This window comes from Amphiura filiformis, chromosome 14 (assembly GCF_039555335.1).
Source record: "Amphiura filiformis chromosome 14, Afil_fr2py, whole genome shotgun sequence".
Classification (NCBI taxonomy): domain Eukaryota; kingdom Metazoa; phylum Echinodermata; class Ophiuroidea; order Amphilepidida; family Amphiuridae; genus Amphiura; species Amphiura filiformis.
In genome coordinates this window covers 5,621,536-5,630,672 of record NC_092641.1, presented here as the reverse complement: position 1 = coordinate 5,630,672, position 9,137 = coordinate 5,621,536, and positions in this window count along the sequence as shown.

Sequence of the window (9,137 nt, the reverse complement as noted above, 5' to 3'; positions counted from 1 at the left end):
CATAATTCCCCAGGTGTTCAGTGAGCATAGTGAGTGGACAGACTTTGCTGACATTGGCCATAATAATAATAATAATAATGGCCTAAAACGGACAAAAGAAAGATAACTGTCACAAATTATGACAATTTTGTCTGGTATTTTATAGGCCAGTACTAGTAATAGGGCCAACTCTTTAGGCGTCCGTCGAACGGGATGGTTAGGAAAATAGCATGTCCTAAGACAAAGTAGCCCGTCTCGGACTCGGCTCTATGTTACCCACTGATACCATGCTTAACGCTTAATTAACGCTCATATCTGGCAATATCTGGCAACCCCTCTCTGACATTGCAAAATCCACTGGTGCTTCGCGGCCATGCACACACCCCCTCGAGGAACTAGAACTAGTTTTAGGCTATGGTAGACACCGATCTAAATACAGTCGTTATTTGGTCGTGGTCTGCATTGCAACATCACTATTTCAAAAAAGTACTCGTCTAATGTACTCGAACAAAAGTATTATTGTCAGACCCAGTCGTGCCTCTATCGCCTGATATAACTGAGATAGGATTAGTTTAAGTGTTTCGTTCAAAAAGTGCAACTCTTTGCTCCTAGGATGGAAGCAAACAAGGTATGGTTTTTCTAGCACTTTTTGTTTCAAATTCATCATGATTTAACCCATTCATCTCACAATTTATTTGTCCAAAAACCGAGACTAAATTCCAGACTTGATTCTTGTGGCGTCAATTTCGCCCATGTCTCGACTCAAAATTTTATTTCTTACCTTCCTCCTTATAAGTGTGATAGCTCCATCGGTACCATGCTTCAAGTCACATGTGAAACAGCATTTAAAATTAAACATAATAATGATGTTCTTAAAATGTGTATATTTCAATCCTTGTGGATTGCGCCATTGCTTTTATTGTATTTAATTGTATTTTTGATGCATTTTGTATGTACCTTTTGTATACATACAGTTTTTATGTTTTTGTTGTTTTATTTGTGAAATCTTTATTAAGGGATTTAAAGTACTTCAGTGGCAAACACTGCTTTCCAATCAGACCCTCATACAATGATATTTACAACATTTTTACAGAATATTTACAAAAAAACATTAATAATAAGTATGAAAGAAAATAAATGTATCTAAAATACATGAACGATATAAGTCTAAAAGTTAATTCATACAATATAGTAGTAATGATGCTTGTCTTAAATTAATGCAAAGACAGAGTTGTGGTTGTCATAAATGTAAGGAGTCTCGTTAAATTAGTTTCTAATTGAGATTCCCTTTCTGCATTGAATTTTTTTATCTAGGCAGACACCTGTAATACATAATTAACTACACTGCTCGTCACTATAACAAAAGAAAGCTCGTTGGTAATGGTAACGGAAATGACAAAAACCTAATATTGTACTCTAATTGAAGCAATAATAAAACCGACGCATGAAACATTTTATTATACATTTTTCCATCATTCATGTAATATTCAGGAACCAAATAGACAGTACTCTATTTGAAGCAACTTTAAACATGTTAAACATATTTGCTTAAAAAGTTACCTTTTTCAGAGTCTACGTTAGCAGCGACGTAGCTTGCGACACCATCACGGCGTCTTCATTCAGCGTACTGTTTACAATCCTCCGGTCACATGACCACCCGATGGGTGATGGTGTCGCAAGCTACGTCGCTGCTAACCAAGACTCTGAAAAAGGTAACTTTTTAAGCAAATGTCAAGAATGACAGAGTCCAATATCAGTATCCATGCTGCTATGTTAAACATACATAGCAGACGCATACAATTGAAATGCCACTTCCCCCATATATATGCTCACTTATATTACCTCTCGGACTTTAGGCTTTCTCTATTTAAAAAAAAGAATCAAGTGATTTTATTTATTTACAACATAATTTTCACTGTCCTGTTGATTACACCTCAGAGAGGGTAGGTCATAGTTTTAAGATGACAATTTAATTAAGGCTCAGAAGCTGAGCTAGCGATGAAAAAAAATAATGCTCAAAATATGACCTCACTGATGTTAATTCTTTGTATAATGGAAGTGTCACTCGGTGTTGAACAATCTCTTTTACAGCTTTCTCGTGTTCTGTCTAAATAGTATAGTATGTGTCACGAGCAAGCAGATTGAAGACAGAGAGGTCTTAAACAAAATGTGCCAAATCTGTCATTGTCTGCGCCATTTGCATTGATAAACATAAGTAGGGAATATCATATGCACACTTTCATTAGTCCACGGTTTTGAAGTGCTGGCAGCCTGATGTACCGGTCTTCTGCAGCCGTTGCTTTTTCTAGGGCGGCCACTTTATGGTCGATCTTTGACATCTCCGGTCTGACGAAACTGGGCTTTTAGCGTAGAGATCATACTGCAGGAAACTCCAAAAGTTGTCGCAACTTGATTCTGAGATATGCCAGCCTGATAATCGAACAATGGCTGATTAGAACTTTCTTTGCAAATGACCACTATAGAGAACTGTTAATCCCATCCTGGCCATTTTTATTAAAAATGATATACTACAAACAACTTTTCATTCATTCTTTAATTCAATCATTTATTCATTCATTCAAAGCAATGATATGAGCTTTTTTGAGGAATTTAGTTGAAACAGTGGTGATTTAAACAATGAAAAAAAACCCAGGGATTTGTCGGGTGATTTCAACTTTAAAAAGGTCATCATGATTATGACACTGCTGATTGGTTCATACGATTAGGCATAGAAGGGGAAGTCACATAACATCAGCGATCAGAGGGTTTGCGACTCAGTCGTTAGACTTTCCTTAGACTTATGTCTTATCTGAGTGCCCAATATAAAATCCCATTCAGCGATTTGCTTATTTGGATGATCGTAAAAATCATCAAAACTCATATTGTTGCACTTTTGTTCGTAGCATAGGTCTAGATGTAGCTACAATATTAATTTTCCAATTTTTTCCATGTTCTAGCGGAGGCAATGAAAAAAAAATCCGGAGCTATCAACGCTAATTGCAACGTCTCATCATTTTTTATTCATACCTAAATAATGTACGCTAGCAATATTTTATTTGTGCCTAATATTTTCAATATCAGTACGTGCTGTTTAAGTGCATCATAACAAGATTAGTATGTAGGTAATGGGGCTACGCATCCTGCACAAGAACAAATAAGCACAATGTGAAACGATTGATCGCTACAAGAGGAAACTAAATACAATTAATAAGAAAGAAAGAACAGCGTGCTGCAATTAAAGTCATATTATAACATTTGCTGAGGAAGACGCCCTCAATATTTTTTCAAAATTCAGTTTTTTACAAAATTATAATGTACTTTATTAAGCTAACATACCCTGAAAAATAAGACTTTAGGTGCTGTAGTTTAGTCACAATCCGAGATTTTGAATAAAACGCAGGAACCGTCGTTTTATTATTACGATGGAAATATTAGTCGAACGCGTACTCGATGTTCATCCACAGCATGTACATGTACATGGAGGCACATAAAGGATCGTGTGGTAGCACAACCGAATGGAGTGAAACGCATTGACGACATCGGCGCTGGTAGTAAATTTCAATTTTCTTTGCTTTACCTCAGTTGTTCAGCTTAAAATTAAAAGGGGACATATCTGACAGTAAAAGCTAACATTTTATAGAAAAGAAATACTAATCTATTTTGTATGGAAATGTTATAATACAGGGTGTCCCAGAAAAAAATACCGAGTGAATAAAATTGAACGTAAGTCGAGAAATAAACATCAGATTCAAAACAATTAAAATGTAGCGCATATAGCCTATTTTATTGCACCACATACGAATAATTTGTTTGATTCGGTTGACTGGTTGCGAAGAAATTAACGATTATATAATGCGCGCATTACTGCAGTTCATTCCAAGTTTGATCAACGGGTGCTTTTTTCATACTCGCTCACCCCTTCCTAAAGTGTGTGCATCTCATCAAATTTAGTCGACATTATCTGTTTTATAATCCGACGGTGTTATGTTATTAACTGTTATTCATGCTTTTACTGAAGATGAATAACTGTGTGTCTGAGAAAACCTTGATTTCTGCAATTGGAAGCTTTCCAACTTTAACTCTTTAGGTCATGCAAATTTATTATATTTTAACTTTCGAAAGAACATTTGAACCAAATATGACAAAGATCAAGTGCTTACAGCTTTACGTGTGATTTTTGATACCAACATTAATGTTGAAGTTTAAAATTTCTTTGAAATATTCCAAAAACATTAATGTACGTGGGAAATTTTTTAAGCCAGTTGGAATTCTTTCTGCAATAATTCGTTATGCAACATTTATATCAACATGAACGAAACAAATTGTGGGATAGGCTTTTACGACGGGAATTCTTAACAATTATTAGTGGGTTTTTTAGCGGGATCGCCGTCGGACAAGTTTAGAACTGTCAAGCTTTCGTCAGGAGTAGCTCTGACTTCTTCAGGACAAAGTACCTAAAAATGAGACATGTAGACTGTCCCTTGCCTACTGATGACTCTGAAAAGAGCCGTTCACTGAAGACTGCCCCTTGTCTACAGAAACAAGCAGACCTCGCCTATCTGCTGATTTTTAAGGTTTTGGTGGCTATGAAAAGAGCCGTTCATTGAAGACTGCCCCTTGTCAACAGAAAATCAAATGTGATGCCCTTTTCTTATCAACCTTGTTCTGTTCCTTCAACTCAGAGATGACCTTTCCTATCTTGCGTTCAAGAGATAGGGTGGGATCTTTCTTCATGACCTGATAAGTATCGCCTTCAGACAGTAAGTTGTTCATTTTCTCTTGTCTGCTGGAAGGACAATTATGGAATCATCATTCTTGAGTGAATTCAACACAATAATTTGCTCAAGTATTTTAATTGATATGACTTTTGAGTACATGATCAATCAATGTTATAATACCATGTAATTGACTTTTGACTTTGTTCATTTTGATCTTAAGTGCATTTATCAATGAGCATTTATCAACGAACTAATGTTTAGACGCTATAATTGGATTGTGATTTCCATGCCTAACTGATCATGCACTTGTTATGTAATATTATATTACAATTCCTTTGTTATGTGGTTTTAAGTGCAGCCATCCACCTTTTTTGACTGTAGTGAATAAACATGGAGTAAATTTACACATTGTCTGTTATAATTAATATATATATGTATACATTTATTTTTAAGCAATAATGCGCGATTTGCATTGAAATATAGTTTTTATTTGTCGTTTTTACCAAATGAGGTAAAACAGAGAATATTGCTACTTCATTCCAGTGCAATATAGTGGCAAATAAAACCAGAATTCTGGTTTTATTGCCAAAAAACTCCTAATTTTACTCTAATTAAAGCATTGTAAGCTTAGCCTTGAGTACATCATTGAGTATTAAAATCGCGCAAAAAGTCGAAAGTTAAGAAATATTGAGGGCGTCGCGGATTGAGATAATAACTGCTTTATATACGACATATGGTTCCAGCAAAACAATACAGCAGAAGAAAATCTTGAAAAATGCTCTGATTTGGAAAGAAATAATAGTCTCAAATTGTAATAACTTAGTTATTATAAAAAATTAAAAGAATCTACTACCCACAGTAAATGACAATAACACGACTACGTTGTGTAGTTTTGCGAGATAAATCTACATTGCTATCAAATTCGTCACTGATTGGGGGTATAGGCCTTTGTATAATAGGGTTGTTTGTTTGTAATAATAGTCATAGGAAACAAAGTTTTGTACATGTATTTTTGCAAGGCAATCTGTAGTATCATATTAGTAAACATGCTATGTGATTTGCTGATGATGTGTTGGTGGTTATGTTATCTTAGAAAAAAAGTTGTAAGTAGAACCTAACATAGTTCTTAAGTTAGCTGTCATAGACCCTCAAATAGTTACATAATACGAAGAACTGAAAATATTCTGCATAGGTCAGAAAGAACCAATTTACACATGAAAATTGTACAGAGAGTAAAGTCAGTTAAAAACGTAAATAACTGAATTAATTAATAAATTAATTAATGTCATCCGAGGTCAAGGGTCATCAGAGGTCAAAGGTCATATGGGGTCAACCGGATAGGCTTAATTCGGTCCACCAGTTTGCGGTGCAATAACCGCTGTTGTTGGTTTTTATTTCTTGGGATCAGACATGTGATATTTTATAACTTTTACCTTAATGTTTAATCAACGTGTGTGACTATTGAACTTCATAGCTCGGTTATCTCAAGAGCTCCCTCTTGGCACCCGGATATATAAAACTATATATTCTTATATTGCTTCGCAGTCATACTCTGAAACACAAAATCCAGCGCCCCCTCCAAGGTGAAAGTCTCAATTTTTGCACACTTCTATTTGAGCGTATTTCAACATACTATTAAATAGTAATTTGAAAGACCGTTTTATGACCAACATTTAATTTGATTATAACCAAATTAGTAGTATTTGTGCAAATGTAATGCGATCCGCGTGTAATTATTTCAGGGAGTGGGGGTACCGTTAAGTATCCTTGCCCACTGGCGCCACTACCCTACCTACGACACTGGCCTTGAATACAATATATTTTTTTCTGCTGGCGTTGCTAATGGAACAACCGTGAATTTAGTGTGACCCCGACACATGCTTGCTTCACAGTTGTCTTTCTAATAATTGCCTGCTTACTCGTTAGTATACTAGTACTACGTTCATTATCATTTTTGTAAGTTATATGGAGTAGTATAATTTATAAATGTACATTATTTTGTTTCTTGGTGTAATTTATCGGTGTGATGAGAGATTTATTATACTAAAAGTAAAGAATATGATAACAAATCCTGCATTACACACGATAATCGCAGATTAGTCCTGCAAGTTCATTATTTGCAAGTTATGTGGAGAAGAATAAATCTATAAAGGTACATTATTTTTTCCCTTGATGTGATTTATCGGTGTGATGACAGGCTAGTGTACAGGTTTATTGTAAACCTGAGGTGACTCGAACATTTATAAGCCATTTAAATACTGTAAGTTAATTTGTAAGTCATATGAAGTTGAATAAATGTGCATTATTTTGTCTCTTGGTGTGATTTGTTGGTGTGATGAGAGATTAAATTCCCTGTGAAGAATAGGATACACAATTCTGCGTAACACGCATTTTTGCGTAAATGCCTGTTACATATTTAGCACATTTGATGTTAATGGTTACACCTACTGCTTGTGTAAAGCAAATCAATAAATACTTTGAAAGTCACGTGGATCTGTAGACTGCCTCAAAGCCTGATTTTGTTACTTTTTCCGACTCAATGTCAATGAAAAACAGACGATGATGGCGCTCTATCCAGCGTCAGCTCCCATCCGATAACCGCAGCATTAGAGTGATAAAATAATTTAGAGGCTGTGCAAATAGTATGTGCCGTGGGGGTAAATTGTCAATTGCATTCCAAAAATTGCTCCACCCCCTTCGCCTGCCAAAAATCGCTCCCCACCCCATCGGCCTGTCAAAAAATCTTTTTGATGATCCAAATTTGCAAACCTTAAATGATCAGTGAGCAGGAAAATTTCGATAATTAAGCATTTCCTTACTGTTTTCCTAAGCCTTATCGCTTTCCATCCTCTTGCCAAAACATGCTTACCCCCCTTTCAGGCTCGCCAAAATTTCTCAACCACCCCCCCAATATTACTCTCTAACCAGGGCCCATGATCCAGGCTGATTCTCCCTTACCCATTCATTTCTTGTATCTCAAAGATCATTGAGTGAATGGCTGCTAACACACTCCACTGCAACTAAATCAAGGCAATACAGACTTCATTGTTTTTCAAGCAACCGTGTGTTTTACCACCCCTTGTCATTCTATAGCTCATACTTCGCGATGTCTGAATGTATCCCTCCTGAATATCTAAGAACCTGGGCATTGCAATAACCTATGCGTTATTATCGATGCCCCCTCAACATGTCAGAGCAATTCAGCTCCCTCTGTATAGATCTATCAACTTTCAAAGGAATCTTTGGAGGACACGGTTGTTTGATGTGATCCTTTATTAATTGTTCTAACAAAGCATTATATAACTTTCAATCCTAGACCTGGACAATACTAATATACGGATATATTTTTTAGCTATTTTTAACGATTTTCCTTTCATTATCAAAATTTTCACCTTTTTCTGCTGCCCTTATGTGCTAATTTTGTATACATTGTATATTTGCGTGACAATTGAAGGCGCTATTAACATGCATTTTAAGTTTAATTTAGCCCAATAATATGAGTTGTTTCTTTTATTTCATGATAATAAAATTTGTAGAAAAATTCCTTGCTATTTGTTCCTCAACTTAGCTTACAAATGAATACAGTATGCATGCCATCAAACATCTGTGAGGGTTGTCACAATGCTATCAGGGATTACTGGCCTTCTCGTGCTTTGATTACCATGATTGCACAAACGTGACCATCCAGCACAACTGAGCCCTGAAGTCGCCAATCATCATTTTTGAGATATTCTGCTTGAAATTAGCCTTAAAATGATGTATATCATGTCTATAGTACTTGACATTTAAGTAGTGAAAAAACAGTCAATAAATCCTTTGTTTCCTATTGTCAATGGAGCATATCTCAATAGTGGCACTGGCGACATCCGGGCTCAGTTGTGGTGGATGGTCACATTAACTTGCTTGACGCGCGTGTTCGGCTTTTTGCTCCCATTGGCTCCCTGTACTATAAAAGAGAGAATTCAGTACAAAATCCTGTTGTAGATTTACGAATGTCTCCATGAGGAAGCTCTTTCTTATTTGGAAGACCTTATCTGTTTATTGAGAAGTACTGATACTCATCGACTCCGCTCGACTGCATCTGCCTATTCACTCAAAGATCTCATAGATAGGCCGGTGATTCCTAATTTGCTGTCGGTCTTCTTAGTGTTAGTAATAACAGATCCATAGACATTGCCAACCTATACAACGCCCTCATTCGAAAAAAAGTCACCAATGGTCAACAAAAGGGCAAATCCATCACAACATCGTATGACTTCTTCTGATGAGGATGTGTCTCACACATCGAAAATTCAAGGTTAGTTGAATTTTTGTGCTTAAAGTCAGATTCGTGAAGTAGAGTCTCTATCTATTATTTTGAGCTTTTTAAAATCGACTCAGTCATTTTACCATGTGAGTTTTCAAGGAGTCCATACCAATCAATGATGAGAGTGCCAAGCT